General features: G+C 40.6%; 1 pseudogene; it reads right to left on the bottom strand.

Moving 5' to 3' along the window:
• Positions 1-3593, bottom strand: part of LOC113014572 (dynein axonemal heavy chain 6-like) — a 51933-nt pseudogene extending 48340 nt beyond the window's left edge.
• Between the last annotated feature and the right edge of the window lie 14188 nt (positions 3594-17781).

Below are 17781 nucleotides of genomic sequence, written 5' to 3'. Positions count from 1 at the left end.
CATATTTTTTCTATTTCTTAGGGACATTTAGATACTATATCTGAAGTAGGTTGTTCTTTTGTGCTCTACTTGTCCTGTTTCCCCAGATTATTTAAGGGCACACCATCCTGAGATAGGTCAAATTCAGTTAATAATCTGCGACTCACCTTGTCATTGTAAAAGAAAATTTTATGATGGTCAAGTTGTGTTATTTTTGGCATTTCTCATAGATTCAAGAGATGGCAACAAAGTTTTTGCAACAGGCTGCTAGTAACAAAGTGCCTGAAGATACAATCTGAAATTGGTTCTTTGTGAAGTTTGTTATGTGTAGACTTGTGCTGGTTCAGCTCTCGAGTTAGGGGCGTTTTTCCTGCTTGAATGGTTCACAGGTCAGTGTTAAGCCACTTAACAAACCAAGAAAATAATTCTTCTGAAAATAGTCAGATACAAGGACTGGATTGCCAATGACTGAAAAAGCAGCCAAAGACCAAAGGAATACTCACCCTGGACACACTTGGAGAGGTCCCGGAGATTAAAAACATAGTGGGACTTCCTGGGGTGGGCAGCAGATCCACACTTAAACAGTTATAAATCTCCACAGCTGCATGCACAATCTGTCCGGCACAGTCCTTCACTGCCCGGGAAAACTCAGAGGAAACCATTCAGTATAGCCTGGAAGGAGGTTGGGTATGAAAAGTGGTTGTAACAAAAATGAGAGGGCATGAAGAGGGGTATACTGAAAATTATATATACTGGCGGAGCAGGAAATGGAAAAATTAAAACATTTAAAGTAAGTGCAACATCTCATAGAGAGAAGTTCATGGATATAACACATACAGACTGCTCAATAGAAATTCTTAATCTATCAAGATTAACTTAAACTAATAATAAATAAGCACGGACATGATATCTTTTGAACTGTAAACACTACTCCCTAAAATGTAATTCTGTACATACGTGTGTGTGTGTGTCAGTATTTTGGAGGACTCCTGACTTTGAAGATCTGTTTGAGGCTGGTGTCCGAGGGTGTTGGCAGGCACAACATGCTGAAGTGGCGAATAAGTCTGGGGGGTCACAGGATTTCGCCCCCCTCCTGGAGGAGCACATGAGATGAGATGAGATAGCCTTTATTTGTCAGCTGCAGGTCTTTTGCTCACAACCGAGATGACAGACCTTGCCGACCGTACATACAATACAAACATCACATTGGGGAGACAGGTCAGGCCAGGTAGCGAGGAAAAAAAACATTGAAATGTGCAACACAGAAGGATAATACAGGAATGCACAGATATCAACACACCACAGCACAATAAACACAGACAGCAACATGGGAAAGAGTTCCAGTGTGTACATCTGATCTGGGACCGCTGCAATCTTTCGACTGCGCCTCCAACTGACCCGATGTCCAGATCAGAGGGGAGGTAAGCGTTGGAGGTGGCGTTGGATCCGGGGTAGGGAGGGTGATGTGTCAGTGAGTGCTTATCAGTATCAGTATATGCATGTGTGTGCGTGTCCATAGTTCAGCTGAGACAGTGTCCTTCGCCCTGCCAGGCTAAGTAAACAGTCTTCCAGCCAACCCAGGTGGCCTTGCAGGGAATGGGAAGGAACAGACTCAACACAGTCGTTATCAGGGAGTTGTTGTTCGGCTCCAGCCTTGAGCTGGCGCCGAAGGGGTAGCCGGGTTATGATGGTAATTGAGAATTTCAAGCTGTTTTTTAACACTCCGACACTGGTCTCTCAGTCTCCCGTTAATAGCTGCGAGCTTCTCCGTGATGTTATTAGCCGTCGATTCTGTGGACTTGTCACTCTTTTTGCTCACATAGCAGATTCTGAGACCTCACGACCGCAGCCAACTGATCCGAGGTGTAATCCAGCTCCGCCCAGAGATGTTGTTCTGAGTTGATTCTTTCCTGATGTAATCCAACATACATACGCTCAAAGGTGTTATTCTGAGCATTCACTGCAGTCGTAAGCGCCTCCAAGCTCTTAACCATGCTGCCTTCAGTGAGCCCTTTATGAGAAGTCGCACCTGTCGTTCCAATCCCAGCGGGCAGTCTTGTGGGCGTTTGAACAGCCGGTTCGGCTTTCTTAATTCTCTGATAAGCCAGGGCCAAGCCAGCTCCGATCAGCAAGAACCCTGTTATCATGGTTCCAAATAGGTAGATATCTTCAGCGTCCTCGATCGACAGTCCCGCCAGGCACACGATCCTCTGCCACCCGTCCATCGTGTATCCGGCAGGGAAAGTCCCTCCAGGGCACTCGGGGTCTCCCGAGCCCAGACTTCTCGTTAAAGGGTGTCAATAGCATTCAGAGACCAGTTGATCAAATCCATAATGCTGCTGTAATGGTCATTTCCTGAGAAGAAAAAGAAAGAATAAAGGGACTACTAAACAGCTGATAAAACGCTAGTATGTTACTTTTTCCTGACATGTCACCATTGACAATAAAATGTTCCATTTAAGAAGAGGGGTTCCTTGTGTGGGGCATTTAAAGACAGTACAGAAATGTTCTAAAATCAGTTGTGCCTGTGTGTATATGTGTGTTTGTATAGCACAAGTTAAGGTAGTAAACATTCTATGGATGATGCACTGATCACAGACCACTTTTAATTTCGTTGTACCTGCGACAATGACAATAAAGACATTCTGATTCCCATTTTATAAATGGCAAGAAAAAAAGCTAACAAATAGCCCACAAGATTAAAAACAGCAAACAGAACAAATGAGGTTTTTAACCATGCTCAAAAACTGAACACGGGGAAAACATCCATAGTAGCCGAGTCTAGAACGATTTTGTCTTTACTTGTAGGCAATCTTTATGGGAACTAGAATGTACATGTTAACTTGTTATTTTCTCTTATATCGCGAGAGTACTGTTGCCCGCGAAGAGTTGTTGTTGGTGTAGAGAAAAATGGCGTAACGAATAAAGCGCTTGGAATGAGACTACGACGCCGTGTCTTTTGAGTTAACAGTACAGACACTAAAAATAAAAGGTTAAGACTTATGAGCAATTAACTTATAGCTAGTCTAGAACAGCCGTGCTAGTAGAACTGTCCTACCCTTGTTTTAGATACGTGCTTGTACTTATAGGAAACATGCCCCATAATCTTTCTAAAATCTGAAAATGCTCCTTCTTGTGGTTTTGTTTTTAAACGGTTTGGAAAAATCTAAAATAGATAACCTCAACTGCAACCAGAGTTAATGTTGAAGAAGAACTTCTTTCTGTCATAAAACCCAGAAAAGTCCTGGAACTGACGCAGGAGTTCTATAGGAGGCTGAGATCCAGAACTGTCCAGCTTAGGCATATTCAAGTCATCCACAAAGACCACCAACTTCTTGTTTCCTGGAGAGAAAAATAATAAATATTCAAGAAGAAAAAAGTAAACGTGTAAGCACTATTGGATGAATGGCCAGGCAGTAGATGTGTAGGTGAATAGTGGAAGCAACTCTTTTACCTAAGATGTTCTTTCTCTTTTTCTCCAGTTTGGACTCAATGACCTCCTGTGTACGGGCAGAGGAGGTCTGAGCAGAGAAGTTGATGAAGACAGGAAGATATCCTGCACTTTCCTGGATCCTGTTAAGCAGGCCCCGGGCCACCACAGTCTGCAAGAACATGTTCATCAATTACTTTTCACATATAAATTTTGATATCTGCATTCCTTTCTAAATTGCAACACCAAAATATTACCTTTGCTTCAGCACCATGGATATTTTGGATATGAAACCTAAACTAAGCACTGCTGCAGACTCGTGCCATTTCCTCTCTAAAACTCCTCAGCATTTTATTAATACGTCACCATCATCAGGGCTCTAGACTAACTTTTTGCCATGGGCGTGCCGGTACGCCTAACTTTTTAAAGTTGGGCGTACCAGCACAAAAGTTAGGCGCACACAAATTTTATAATAATTAATATAATGTGTTTTTCTGGATACACTGTGGTTTTTCAGCATTCAAAGATTGATGACACCGTGTCAGAGCTGGCTATGAATTTCAGAAGCATCAGGCCTTAACAGAAAAGTTAGCAATAGTTCTTTTCCTGTTACAGCTACATCCACTTCTGTCGTGCCTAGGCTGCTCACTAGGGCTGGGTATCATCACTGATTTCTATAATCCATTCGATTCCGGTTTTCAAAGTCCCGATTCGATTCAACTTAGCCTCAGACAGTCAGAAATATTATAATTTAGGGCTGCTCAATTAATCGAATTTTAATCACGATTACGATCTGGGCTTTCAACGATCATTAAAAATGACTGAGCCGATTATTAGCCCCTCCCTCATTTATCCGCGACACCTTAAAGGCCGGTCCGTGAAAATATTGTCGGGCATAAACCGTCCGTGGCACAAAAAAGGTTGGAGACCGCTGATTAAGAGGACCCGAGGGAAGCTCGGAAAGCTAAGCAGAAGTTATTTGGAGAGTGACTGCTGTTGGTTGAAAAGAGAGTTTAAAAAAAAAAAACTTCAGTGGTGTTGCACACTATTTTATATTATTTTTTAAAGTCATTGTTAACCCTTTAAAGCCGGTCAGAGCAGCACGCTCCGTGTTGTGTAACTATTTTTAAATCCCTGTAGAACCTGAACCGTGTAAGCTAGCGCAATAATTTGTTTTGCATATGAAACCGGAGGAGTTGTACTTACATCTGATGCCATCAGCTTGTCCTCGGTCACGGTTTCCTTCCACATAAAGCTTTGCAAAAATTGCATAAAAAGCGCTTGCAGGAACAAAAACATAATATTCCAGAAACACGCTTTGCCGATCTGATCAGCTGTTCGTAACACTTCTCACAGTGAAACAGACGTCAGCGCGAACTATCGCATGTCCGCCATTTCCTGGCCGAAACCGGAAGTGACGTCATTTTCGCGGAAATTGTAGTTTTTTACTTGTAGGCCTTAAAAGCCTATACTGGTCATGTTTGACTTTTCTGAATAGTTTCTGGGATGCTTAGAACTCGAATTGCACTGCTGGAAATAGTTTATTTTGATGCACCTGCTGTTTTCTTTGCAAATTTGCATCATAGGATTGTTTTTTCGTTTTTCCTGCAGTATATAAAAATTGGTGTATCTCCAAAATAAAACTATGAAGACACTCAAAATAAATTTCCTGTTGTTGTAAACTATTTTTTGCAACTTTTTTGTATTTAAAGTTTTGAGGGATGAGCCTCTTAAATTTCTCCAAGTAGAAATATATGTAAAAAAACAAAAAACAAAAACGATTTTCAAATTTTTTTGTAGTTTATTGCACTTTTTTGCAATTAATGTAGTTACTATGGACTTAATGGAGACATATTATTAAAATATGGGCTATAAAAGTTGTATAGCAACTTGAAATGCTCCCACAAATGGCACTACAACATGTAAATAAACAATATAAGCTCTGGCGGACTTGGTTCTATGGTAGGTCTTAAAGGGTTAAATAAATATCGTCAAATAATCAAGATCTCAATTTCAGTGAAAATAATCGTGATTATCATTTTTGCCATAATGCTCCATCTAGAGAGAGAGAGAGAGAGAGAGAGAGAGAGAGAGAGAGAGAGAGAGAGAGAGAGATTTATTAGGGGTGCAATGATACACAAAATTCACGGTTCGGTTCGGTTCGATACTTTGGTGTCACGGTTCGATATTTTTTCGATACAAAAAAATGTTCATGCCTTTTTAAATTTGTCATTTATTAAAACTATAAATATATATTTTAACTCAAAAGTACAGTTTTTAAATTTAACCCTAACCCTTGTGCGTGTTTTTTATTTTGACAGCGAATGCGCACCTGCGGACCACTTATGTGCAGCCCTGGTTATTTAGCTCGTCATATTGCAGCCACAGAAATTCTTTTGTCCATGAAACCATAAAGCTGCACTTTCTTTTTGCCTTATAGTCTGATTTGTCATAACTTCTCCGTTTTGTGGTAAGCTTTTCTTTGGCTGTCACTTCTTCACCCTGACCTGTCTTATTTGGCTCAGCAGAACTGAAATGCTTTTACACATGCACTCACATAAGCTCAGCGATTCTCTGCGATCAACCTCTCACATGTTTAAGCTGCGGGAGATTTCACTTGTCATGTTTGCATAGTAAGCTAACGATTAATAAGACGATGTCAGAGGAATTGGTGCACAAATTATCATCACTCACAGATCAGTGCTGTCGCTCTCTATACACAGTTCACGCGATTGCAAAGTGAAAGCAAAAAAACAAGCGCAAATTCAAACACGATTTCAATATGTCACATATTGACAGTGGCTCACCGATGCCAATGACATAATTACCCAGCTACATTTCTGAAAGAATGCAAAAGCATTGACATATATTTTTCCTTCCTACAATAGCCGGACGGGCAGGGCAGAGATAGATTTTGGTAGCCCAACTGGAAAAATCGCTAGCCCCGGGACGTCGGGCTAGCGATATTGCGAGCCCTGTATCTGATTGAGGAATCACTCATCTTTGGAAAAGAGAGTTTATTACAGAGAATTGGCTCTTTCCAAAATAAAAGCTATACTATCCGCTTCTTCTGGGCTATATTCTCAGCAGCATAAGGAGAATCATGTGCTAACAGCTGTCTAAATGACTCGGCTAAAGTTAGTAGCATGCTTGTTGTTTTTGTCTTTGCACTAGGATGATGTCGGTGTAAATGTGCAGTCATATTCGTTGTGTTCCCACTAGTGCTTTCAGGTTAACCTCGTTAAAATGACCTTAACGCCACAACACGGCAAATCTCCGTTAACGAGCTACCGCCGATCGCTCCGTGCATGGGGCTAGACGGCCAACACGTTAACGAGCTAACTGCGCTAACACACTAGCGCCCACCCATGTAATTGAGCATTGCATGGCACATCCAACATACTGTTTTACTTTAGTCCATGACGCGCTTACCTTCAGGGTCATACGTCACATGAAAACCAAAATAATTCCAAACGCCAGATCTGAATGAGGGTGGGGGAGGTTCAATTTGCCATGTTGCAAGGAGAGCTTAACTTCTGTCACGCTAGCTTGCCCTGCGCTCTTCCTTCTGACTATGCTGTCTGTGTTGAGCGTTCAGTGGATCTGCGCTCGACAGTGCAGCCTAGGCGGAGTAGTCGAACACAGATTCACTGAGCGCTCAACACAGACAGCATCGTCAGAAGGAAAATTGATAAAATAAATTACAAATGTTGTATTGTTCGATACATATGCGTACCGAACCGAAAGCACTGTATCGAACGGTTCAATATCGATACGAATATCGTTGCACCCCTAATATATATCCATAAAAACCTAGAAGAACCGCCTGACAGATTCATTGTTTCTGGAATTGGAAGTTTAACTGAGAGAATATCAAGTTTCGCAGACTTCCACATCAAGAATTTTGTACCAACTTTGAACTCTTACAAAAAGGATAGCTCTAATGTTTTGCTTTTCCTCAAAGACTTCCCATCATTTGATACAGATATAATATTGTGCACTTTTGATATTGAATCTTTCTATACTAGGACTGGGCGATATATCGAGGTTTTTAAAAATATCGATATATTTTTATATGAGATGTGACAACATCGTTTATATCGACTTAGTATATGTTACGTTATAATCATACTTGTTTGCCTCTTGTTTGCATTTACGTTTTTAGGTTCTGATGGATAACTTATAATTTCAAGTTTAGGAGATAAGTTGCTTTAGCTAATGTTTTTGTGTTGACAAAATTAATAATTGTCCTTTTTCTCAACTCATATTTTATTGTTTTTGCAACGTATTTCCTAAAGTTTACACAAGGTATCAGTTTTAGTTTCGGCAACGTATTTCCTAAAGTTCACACATGGTATTAGTTTTAGTTTCAGCAACGTATTTCCTAAAGTTTACACAACATATTTTTTTTTGTTTTGCCAATCAATTTCCTAAAGTTTAGAGAAAGTATCTTTCATAGTTTTCATGAGGTGCTCCCTGTTGTACCAATGAATGTTTACACAGTTGATTTTCAAATACAACTGCACCACTGACAATGTTGACTTTTGAGATCAGCCATTTTTAACATACTGACAACATTCAGCCACAAATAAAGTCCTTCCAAAAACACAAAAAAAGTCAAATTTTTGTAACAAATGTTACTCATCCAATTTTAAAGGTGGTGTTGTCAGACAGAATATCAAACCTATCTTGATAGATAGTCACTAACAAACAGATTCAAAACATCAGATGGCAGGATGTGAACAACTTCTATCTGGTTTCCATACAGCAAACAACTTTCAAACAAATTTTTCCACCACTTGTCTTTTAATAGTAATGGTATCAACACTCCAATTTCCTGTGAAGTTCAGTATCGCGCCACATTTGTTATAAAACTAGTACAAATGTACCTAAAACCAGATTATAAAAATTGTTTAAAACAGCTCAAGTTAGAATAAAACCTTTCAACATCTTATAATAACATGTTAGACATGAAATCTGCAATCAGCCATGCAAGCTACATTAGGTAAAGTTAGAACAGAAGACATTGATTCAGAACTTTCTGCACCTTACCGTTTTCTTAAAGACAGAAATTAACTTTTTTCAGAGCAACTTGCCACGAAACCCCAAAAACTGTAAATCAAAACAAATTGCCATTCTGTTTTACACAAGTTGCATTTGAGTTGAACATGTTGTCAAATAGGTTAGACTTTGGTTAAGAGCTTGGTTTTGAAGCTTCTTATCCTCTGGGAACATGTACAGTGGGGCAAAAAAGTATTTAGTCAGCCACCGATTGTGCAAGTTCCCCCACCTAAAATGATGACAGAGGTCAGTAATTTGCACCAGAGGTACACTTCAACTGTGAGAGACAGAATGTGAAAAAAAAATCCATGAATCCACATGGTAGGATTTGTAAAGAATTTATTCGTAAATCAGGGTGGAAAATAAGTATTTGGTCAATAACAAAAATACAACTCAATACTTTGTAACATAACCTTTGTTGGCAATAACAGAGGTCAAACGTTTACTATAGGTCTTTACCAGGTTTGCACACACAGTAGCTGGTATTTTGGCCCATTCCTCCATGCAGATCCTCTCGAGAGCAGTGATGTTTTGGGGCTGTCGCCGAGCAACACGGACTTTCAACTCCCGCCACAGATTTTCTATGGGGTTGAGGTCTGGAGACTGGCTAGGCCACTCCAGGACTTTCAAATGCTTCTTACGGAGCCACTCCTTTGTTGCCCGGGCGGTGTGTTTTGGATCATTGTCATGTTGGAAGACCCAGCCTCGTTTCATCTTCAAAGTTCTCACTGATGGAAGGAGGTTTTGGCTCAAAATCTCACGATACATGGCCCCATTCATTCTGTCCTTAACACGGATCAGTCGTCCTGTCCCCTTGGCAGAAAAACAGCCCCATAGCATGATGTTTCCACCCCCATGCTTCACAGTAGGTATGGTGTTCTTGGGATGCAACTCAGTATTCTTCTTCCTCCAAACACGACGAGTTGAGTTTATACCAAAAAGTTCTACTTTGGTTTCATCTGACCACATGACATTCTCCCAATCCTCTGCTGTATCATCCATGTGCTCTCTGGCAAACTTCAGACGGGCCTGGACATGCACTGGCTTCAGCAGCGGAACACGTCTGGCACTGCGGGATTTGATTCCCTGCCGTTGTAGTGTGTTACTGATGGTGACCTTTGTTACTTTGGTCCCAGCTCTCTGCAGGTCATTCACCAGGTCCCCCCGTGTGGTTCTGGGATCTTTGCTCACCGTTCTCATGATCATTTTGACCCCACGGGATGAGATCTTGCGTGGAGCCCCAGATCGAGGGAGATTATCAGTGGTCTTGTATGTCTTCCATTTTCTGATGATTGCTCCCACAGTTGATTTTTTCACACCAAGCTGCTTGCCTATTGTAGATTCACTCTTCCCAGTCTGGTGCAGGTCTACAATACTTTTCCTGGTGTCCTTCCAAAGCTCTTTGGTCTTGGCCATGGCGGAGTTTGGAGTCTGACTGTTTGAGGCTGTGGACAGGTGTCTTTTATACAGATGATGAGTTCAAACAGGTGCCATTCATACAGGTAACGAGTGGGGGACAGAAAAGCTTCTTACAGAAGACGTTACAGGTCTGTGAGAGCCAGAGATTTTCCTTGTTTGAGGTGACCAAATACTTATTTTCCACCCTGATTTACGAATAAATTCTTTACAAATCCTACCATGTGAATTCATGGATTTTTTTTTCACATTCTGTCTCTCACAGTTGAAGTGTACCTCTGGTGCAAATTACTGACCTCTGTCATCATCTTAAGTGGGGGAACTTGCACAATCGGTGGCTGACTAAATACTTTTTTGCCCCACTGTACATGACAAAGCACATTTTTTTGCAGAACATGCAAGCGGCCGTCGTTATTGTCGGACTAAGATGCTCTTAAATCTGGGAGTAATCTGGGTCCTAAACTCCATATTCTTCAGGTCAAACGAACACTGCAGCATCACTGAGAGTTAAAAACTGTCTAAATTCTTTCATCTTTAATAAAACGATCAGCATTGCTGCTTTACCAGGTGTAACTATGAAGTTTAACTTCCAGGCATCCATGAAAACAAAATTTATTACATTTAACGGAGTTAGAAGTTAGCAGGAAGCTAGCGGAAGCTAGCGGAAGTTAGCTCGCTAGTTTCGCTAGCATGTTCTGACTGAGAGATTTCTGAAAAAAATCAAACGTATAGCTCTGCTATCACTTCCAACATAAATGAAGACAGGAAACTAAACAGCAGTGACGTTTATAGGGTTACTGAAGTTGGGCTAGCTGGTATTTAACAATGATGTGCTACGTGATCGCTAGCGACACAGCTATGTTAGCATAATATAAACAGTGAAGCTGGAGGACGAACACTAACACTTTTCCACTTAAAAAAGTTAACGTGAAGGTTTCTGATAGTTAGAGACAAATGCAATCGCATGGCAGGATGCTGTAAACGGACCAAACTTCAGTCAGAAGAACAACTGAGATAATCCATCCACAATACGAGGTTAGTCATTAATATACTGCAACAACATGGGAACAGAGCAGCTGCAGAGAATTCAACATTAATGAATCAATGGTACAGAAGTGGAGGAAGCAAGAAGAATGAGTTTAATAAAGTTTGATTTATCTGACTGCTTTGTTTCGCTTAATGTGCCTTATAATCCCGTGCACCTTATGGTCCGAAAAATACGTACTGCACACTGCAGTTTAATGTTGCAAAGCACCTCTTTTTAACTTCAGTGGATATTATACATGGTTATGCTCAGGATATGTCAGCACATTTCTACTGGAAATGCCTTTTGGTTAAACTTTCAGCAAGGAATTTGCATTTGCACTGTTACATTTTTATAAAGCTTTAATGTACATAAAAACCAGCTTCTTGTTTAAGTGAAAATAAATGGAAGGTTGTCTTTTTGCGCTAGTAATGTTGTGGAGTTGTATTTTGTCTCGCATCAATTATATTGTCAGTTATATCGTTATCGCAAATTTTCAAATATATATCGTGATAAATATTTTTGGCCATATCGCCCTGCTCTACCCCTTAGTATTGTGGAGAGAGAGTGTAACGTACTGAGGGAATAGGAAGACCTCTTATCAGAACCTTATCCACCTGGCTTTACAGCTTTTGTGTACCCCAGCTTCATCTGTTCCTGTGAGTTTTCCAAAGCTGGGGAAATGGTGTAAAAAAAAAAATCACAATAGACTGAATGCAAAAACATTGGATAAACCTATTTTTCTGAATAGAAATTTATAATAAACTCTGAGTCAAATGGGTAATATTACATTCACAATACTTTCATTTTAATTTTCACTTAATGTTATTCATAATATATTTTAAAGATGTCTACAATATTTGTAATATAGAAGGTATAAAATGATTCCATGGAAAGTGCAATGTCTTACTGTGTATACAGTGTATATAAGCATAGCTGGACTGGCCATCGGGCATACCGGGCATTTGCCCGGTGGGCCGCTGGCGATTTTTTGTTTTTATGGGCCGATGGATTTTTTTTTTTTTTTTTTTTTTTAGGAAGGGTATATATATAATGAAAGGTGTTGGATTGGCCAATTGATCATGATCGATTCTGGGCTGGACCAATTACAGCCGAGGAGGCTGGATGCACCCGCCCCCTTGTTTAGCAATCACGTGATTTTCGCGCATTGCATGCCGGGAACTCGTGGCAAAACAATCCAAGTACCGCATCAAATGCAAGCATTTGCAGCACCGCAAAACGTTCATTCTCCGGTTCCAATGCCTTCTTGTTTTTTCTTTGACGCACAAAAAAGGAATGTACAAAACAAAAGGAGAACAATGCCGGTGTTTTGCCAAAAAGTGATTTCCAATGTTTCCGTGTATTTTTTATGTGTAATATCTTTACGTATGTTGGTAAATAGACTTCGGTGAACAGCGTTTACAAAGGGGTTATATATAGAATTAAAAGATTATCTGTTTTTTCAAGTATCTTTATAACTCTGTGTTATTGTACTCACATTATAACCAATCCGGTCCTTTTTCCCCACTTACAATATTTTTACAGAACTATTGTAATATTTGCTGCCATTTCTGCTGTCTTACTCTTACAAAAGACATTTTTAATGTTAATGAGATTTTTTTTCAACTGCATAAATAAAGGTTCTATAAAAGTCGCTGCCAAAAACTGATTGCGGCTTCTACCTTGTTACACGAATGTTGTTTGTGGCTCAATATGACTTTGTGTCATCCATGAGGGATGCATTTGACATATGTTTCACATATTATAGGCCAACAAGTTACTTATAGCAGTTTAAATACGAGCAATCAGTTTTTGGCAAATACTGGAAATCAGTTTTTGGCAGATAATCACTTTTTGGCACAACACCGGTCCGTACAAAGACAGACTCGACGAAAAGACAAAGAAAAGATACGAGGAAAAAAATCAAAGGAGTGAAAGGGTCAGACCCTTACGAGCACACAGAGGGACAAAAGACGTTAGCGTGCTGCCCAACTGTCACCACGCTCAGATTTATAATCATATGGTTCTTGGAGTGAGTGCATACACTCATGAAGTTTAGTAACTTCATGTCACTGCAACAAGCCCAGGAACAGTTTACCGACGGATGGGTACAGGACCTTGAAATGCACCGTGTAGAACGAAAGACCATCGTACGAACAGAGGTAAGCTTACCAGTCTCACAAATCGTCGTCATAAATACACATTCGTTAACCATTTATTAATATAACCTTTGAGCTCAACGGTAATTAATTAGTAGTGGAAATAATTTCTGGTAGCATCACAGAAATGTAGCAGTGACAATAATATTGTATGCTGTAATCGTACTGGACAATTAGTGATACAAAAAACCTGTTTTATCCTGTGAATAAAAGTATATGTTTTTGTCAATGTACCATAATAACAGAAGCGAAACGCAATATTGTGTCAGGACAATTCACTATTTATGCACAATAAACACAATAAATAAAGGAGCATAGCACCACAATTTCTGTTCAGCGCCAGACTTGCTTGTAACCTATATCACCAATTATGTTAAGAAAAATGACGTATTAACTACTACAAAACTCTGACCTTTGTGGGAATGCTTGGAGCAGACTAACCTGTGAGCTGGAGTGTTCTGAGACGTTATATTTGGTATATCCAGACCATCCGTCGGCTCTTACTTCGGAAACATGGCTTAAAAAATTTCTCTTCAAGGACTTAATCCGACACAATATTGCGTTTCGCTTCTGTTATTATGGTACACTGACAAAAACATATAGTTTTATTCACAGGATAAAACAGTTGTTTTGTATCACTAATTGCCCAGTGTGATTACAGCATACAATATTATTGTCACTGCTACATTTCTGTGATGCTACCAGAAATTATTTCCACTGCTAATTAATTACCGTTGAGCTCAAAGGTCCTATTAATAAACGGTTAACGAATGTGTATTTATGAAGATGATTTGTGAGACTGGTAAACTTATGATACGTACGATGGTCTTTACTTTCTACACGGTGCATTTCAAGGTCGTGCACCCATCCGTCGGTAAACTGTACCTGGGCTTGTTGCACTGACCTGAAGTTACTCAACTTCACGAGTGTATGCACTCACTCCAAGAACCGTATGATTATAAATCTGAGCGTGGTGAAAGTTGGGCAGCACGCTGACGTCTTTTGTCCACTCTGTGTGCTCGTAAGGGTCTGACCCTTTCACTCCTTTGATTTTTTCCTCGTATCTTTTCTTTGACTTTTCATCAAGTCTGTCTTTGTACGGACCGGCATTGTTCTCCTTCGTTTTGTACAGAACCTTTTTGGGGGGCAAAGAAAAAGCAAGAATTTATTGGAACCGAAGAATGAACGTTTTGCGGTGCTGCAAATGCTTGCATTTGATGCGGTACTTGGATTGTTTTGCCACGAGTTCACGGCATGCAATGCGCGAAAGTCACGTGGTCTGTCAATCTCTATTGAAAGCCTGCGTGCGCTAGTACCTCTTGCCACAAGTTCCCAGAATCCTTTGCGGTTTTACCCCTGAATGACGTCACATTTTCAATCTTTATCGTGGTGGGCCGGTCTCTAGTCAAAATGCCCGGGCCGATTTTTTGTCCCAGTCCAGCCTTGTATATAAGTATGACTAGGTCATTGAATCAGTGTCTGTTGTGCGTCTCAAGCAAGTTGCCTGCAATGATATTTAAGGTCCAGCAGGTGTCAGTATGGAGCAAAACTGTGTCGACACAGTGTCGATACAGTTTGGGGAATGTGCTGAAACGCTTCACGAGGCCTCATCTACCCATCCCTAGTGAAAACCTAACACTCAACTAGTTAGTTCAAACATGACCACACTGAGGTTTGTCACATGGATAATACGTGGAGTTGGTTCAAGGGAAAAGAGGCTTAAAATTACTAACCGATTAGATGACTTACAGGCAGACAGGAGACACGTATGTCCAAAACATTTGTACACACAGTCACTTCTCCACAGTTCCCTCAAACGTACTCAGCCTGTTACAATTTAAAATAAAGAGGCATAGCCATTTTAATTAGCAGAAATATATACGTTTTCAAAATAAAAGTTCTAAATGTTGTTAACTCCTCCTTTTTTCATTATTTCTTTTCTTCCTTGTCGGATGACTCTGACACCACACTTTATAATAGGAGGAGACTTTATCCTCGTATTTAATCCAGAAATTGACAGGCTCAGTACAGCAGTTTGTCAAAGGATGTTCTTAAACAATACATGAGTAATTTTGGTCTTTGCGATGCTTGGCTTTCACATCACCCCACTCTCAGGGACACGTGAGAGTGGGGTGAGCCACGTGGGCGACCGTGGCTCAGGGGGTTGGGAATCGCATCTGTAACCGGAAGGTCGCCGGTTCGATCCCTGGGCTCTCTGTCCTGGTCGTTGTGTCCCTGGGCAAGACACTTTACCCTACTTGCCTACTTGCCTGGATGACTGAGAACCTTCACAGACCTACTTGCCTACTGGTGTTGGCCAGAGGGGCCGATGGTGCGATATGGCAGCCTCGCTTCTGTCAGTCTGCCCCAGGGCAGCTGTGGCTACAACTGTAGCTGCCTCCACCAGTGTGTCAGAGTGAATGAATAGTGGTATTGTAAAGCGCTTTGGGTGCCTTGAAAAGCGCTATATAAATCCAATCCATTACCTTGCTTTTACGACTACACCACTCATAATCTGGTTTAGGCTGCTTTTTTAGTTAGCAGCATCACCAGGGCCGTGCAGAGAGGTTTAAAGGGGTGGGTGCTCAAAGTTAAAAAGGGGCACATTGAACCAGGCTGAATAACAACAACACACATTCATCAAGAATCTAATATGGGAGGGGCAGGGCTGTGTTGATCTGAGACTGTAGACATTAAAAAGTCCATAGGAGAGATGGTAGCTGATTAAACAAGTGTCATGAGATAATAACAAAATGCAAAGATTGGTGACAGCGCTTGGAACCATAAGGCAACAAAAAACTGTGAGAAATAATTTAGGCTCTGCCTGTGAATCACTCTTTGCTTCTCTTCTTCCTTCCTTCCCATCATTTCATATATCACTCTCCACTTGCTGTCTATCTGAGAACAAGGCACAACTTGCTATTGCAATAAACTATAATCTAATTATCCACACCTAACAACTCTTGCACTTAATCTATAATAAAATGATGACAGAAAAATGTTATAGCCCTGCCTTTAGTAGCCTCACACAGCTCCTACTGTTTCCTCCTCATGTCCTTACCAGCCATGTCTGCACAATGTTATATCATGAGTAATATTTTTTTTAAAAATCCATCTAAATAAAACACACATGCACACACAGTGACATTTTAGACCTTCTTCAGAATACTGTATATACTATGGGCATCCTTACATTATTATTTATTACTAGAGCTACAATAATAAAGCAATGAGGAGGGGGAAGTAATAAATATGAAATAATGTATTTATGATGATTCCATTTGTTTCACTATCCACTCTGTGCAGGGCAAAGCTTATTACATTTTTAAACTGATACAATAATTTTACTGCTGTAAAATCTAAATTTTGTCTAATTTAAAATATAAATCTAATATCAGAATCAGAATCAGAATACTTTATTGATCCCTGGGGGGATCTGCTTCTTAATGTATGTTCTTTAAAATACAGCTTGTGTTTTTTAATATATTATAATTATAATAATGCATAATTATGTGGACATGCATATTAGATCGTTTTTTAGTGAAATATATTCCCTCCAGAAAGTCCGGAAAAGCCCGGAAACTTACTTTAAGGCTAAATATGTTCTGAATACTTTAAAACTAAATATGTTCCCTAAAACGGTGACAGAGCTACAGACCCATGACAGCCTTACACAGGTAGCCAGCAGCTGTGACCAGCACTACTTGTGCAGTTAATAAAAGGACAGGTAATGTTTGTCGCGCTGTTGCACGCACAGCACGCTCGTTTGTTTCAGTTCGTCAGTTGCAACAAGACAGCTTACCAACGTGTACGTAATAAGCTGATACTCCTGTGTGCTACACACTACAGTGTGCGTTGTACACCTACTTACTGGTTGTGTCGCATCAGTCTGTGTCTCTGAGTTAACTTGTGTTTCTCCTACAGCTCCGGACCGCAACAAATGCGCGTGCTCTTTGTGAGCTCGTTCCCGGCTCGTAACCAGCGCGTTCTGCCGTCGAGGGCGATCATTGGTTAAATGTGATCATGTGACTGATGCAAGCCAGATCCTTTTATTTAGCAAAACTGTGATTAATAGTTAAATATTATTGTTGAGGAGCACAGACAGGACTCCGCACGCACACACACATATAAAAAAATAATAATTTAAAAAAAAAAAGTTGCCTCAACAAAAGTGCACTTTGGGCACCCATCAGGAAAGGGGCGGGTGCTCAAGCCCCTCTAGCCCCCCCCCCCTCTGCACGTGCCTGAGCATCACAGGCATTCAGATTCATCCTGTCATTGTCAGTGATCCTGCACCAGAATCTATCTCTCTGACACAGAAAAGAGTCAGACCACTAATTAGGAGCTGGAAATTTAACACATTATTACTGAAAGAACAAGACTTCATTAATTCAGGTACACAAAGGTACTTAGGTGTACCTGTGTGTACACCTGTGTGCACAAACAGGTACTCACAGGGACTCTATTTTCTCACAGGGACTCTATTTTCTGAGGGGCTGAGGCTGTTCTTTCAGCCAATGCTCAGGATTTTCTATGAGTCCATCCTCTATGCTGTGTCATGCTGGGGCAGCAGGAAAAGCTGATCTGAAAGGCCAGTGATGTTGTGGGGATGGAGCTGGATTCTCTTAATAAGGTGGCGTCACACTTCATGAGGTGCTGGCCAGTCACAGGAGTGTGTTCAGTGAGACACTAAGATTTTCCAAATGCACCAC

This window comes from Astatotilapia calliptera, chromosome 22, assembly GCF_964374335.1.
Source record: "Astatotilapia calliptera chromosome 22, fAstCal68.1, whole genome shotgun sequence".
In the NCBI taxonomy this organism is placed as follows: domain Eukaryota; kingdom Metazoa; phylum Chordata; class Actinopteri; order Cichliformes; family Cichlidae; genus Astatotilapia; species Astatotilapia calliptera.
This window is presented reverse-complemented; position numbering and strand designations above follow the sequence as displayed.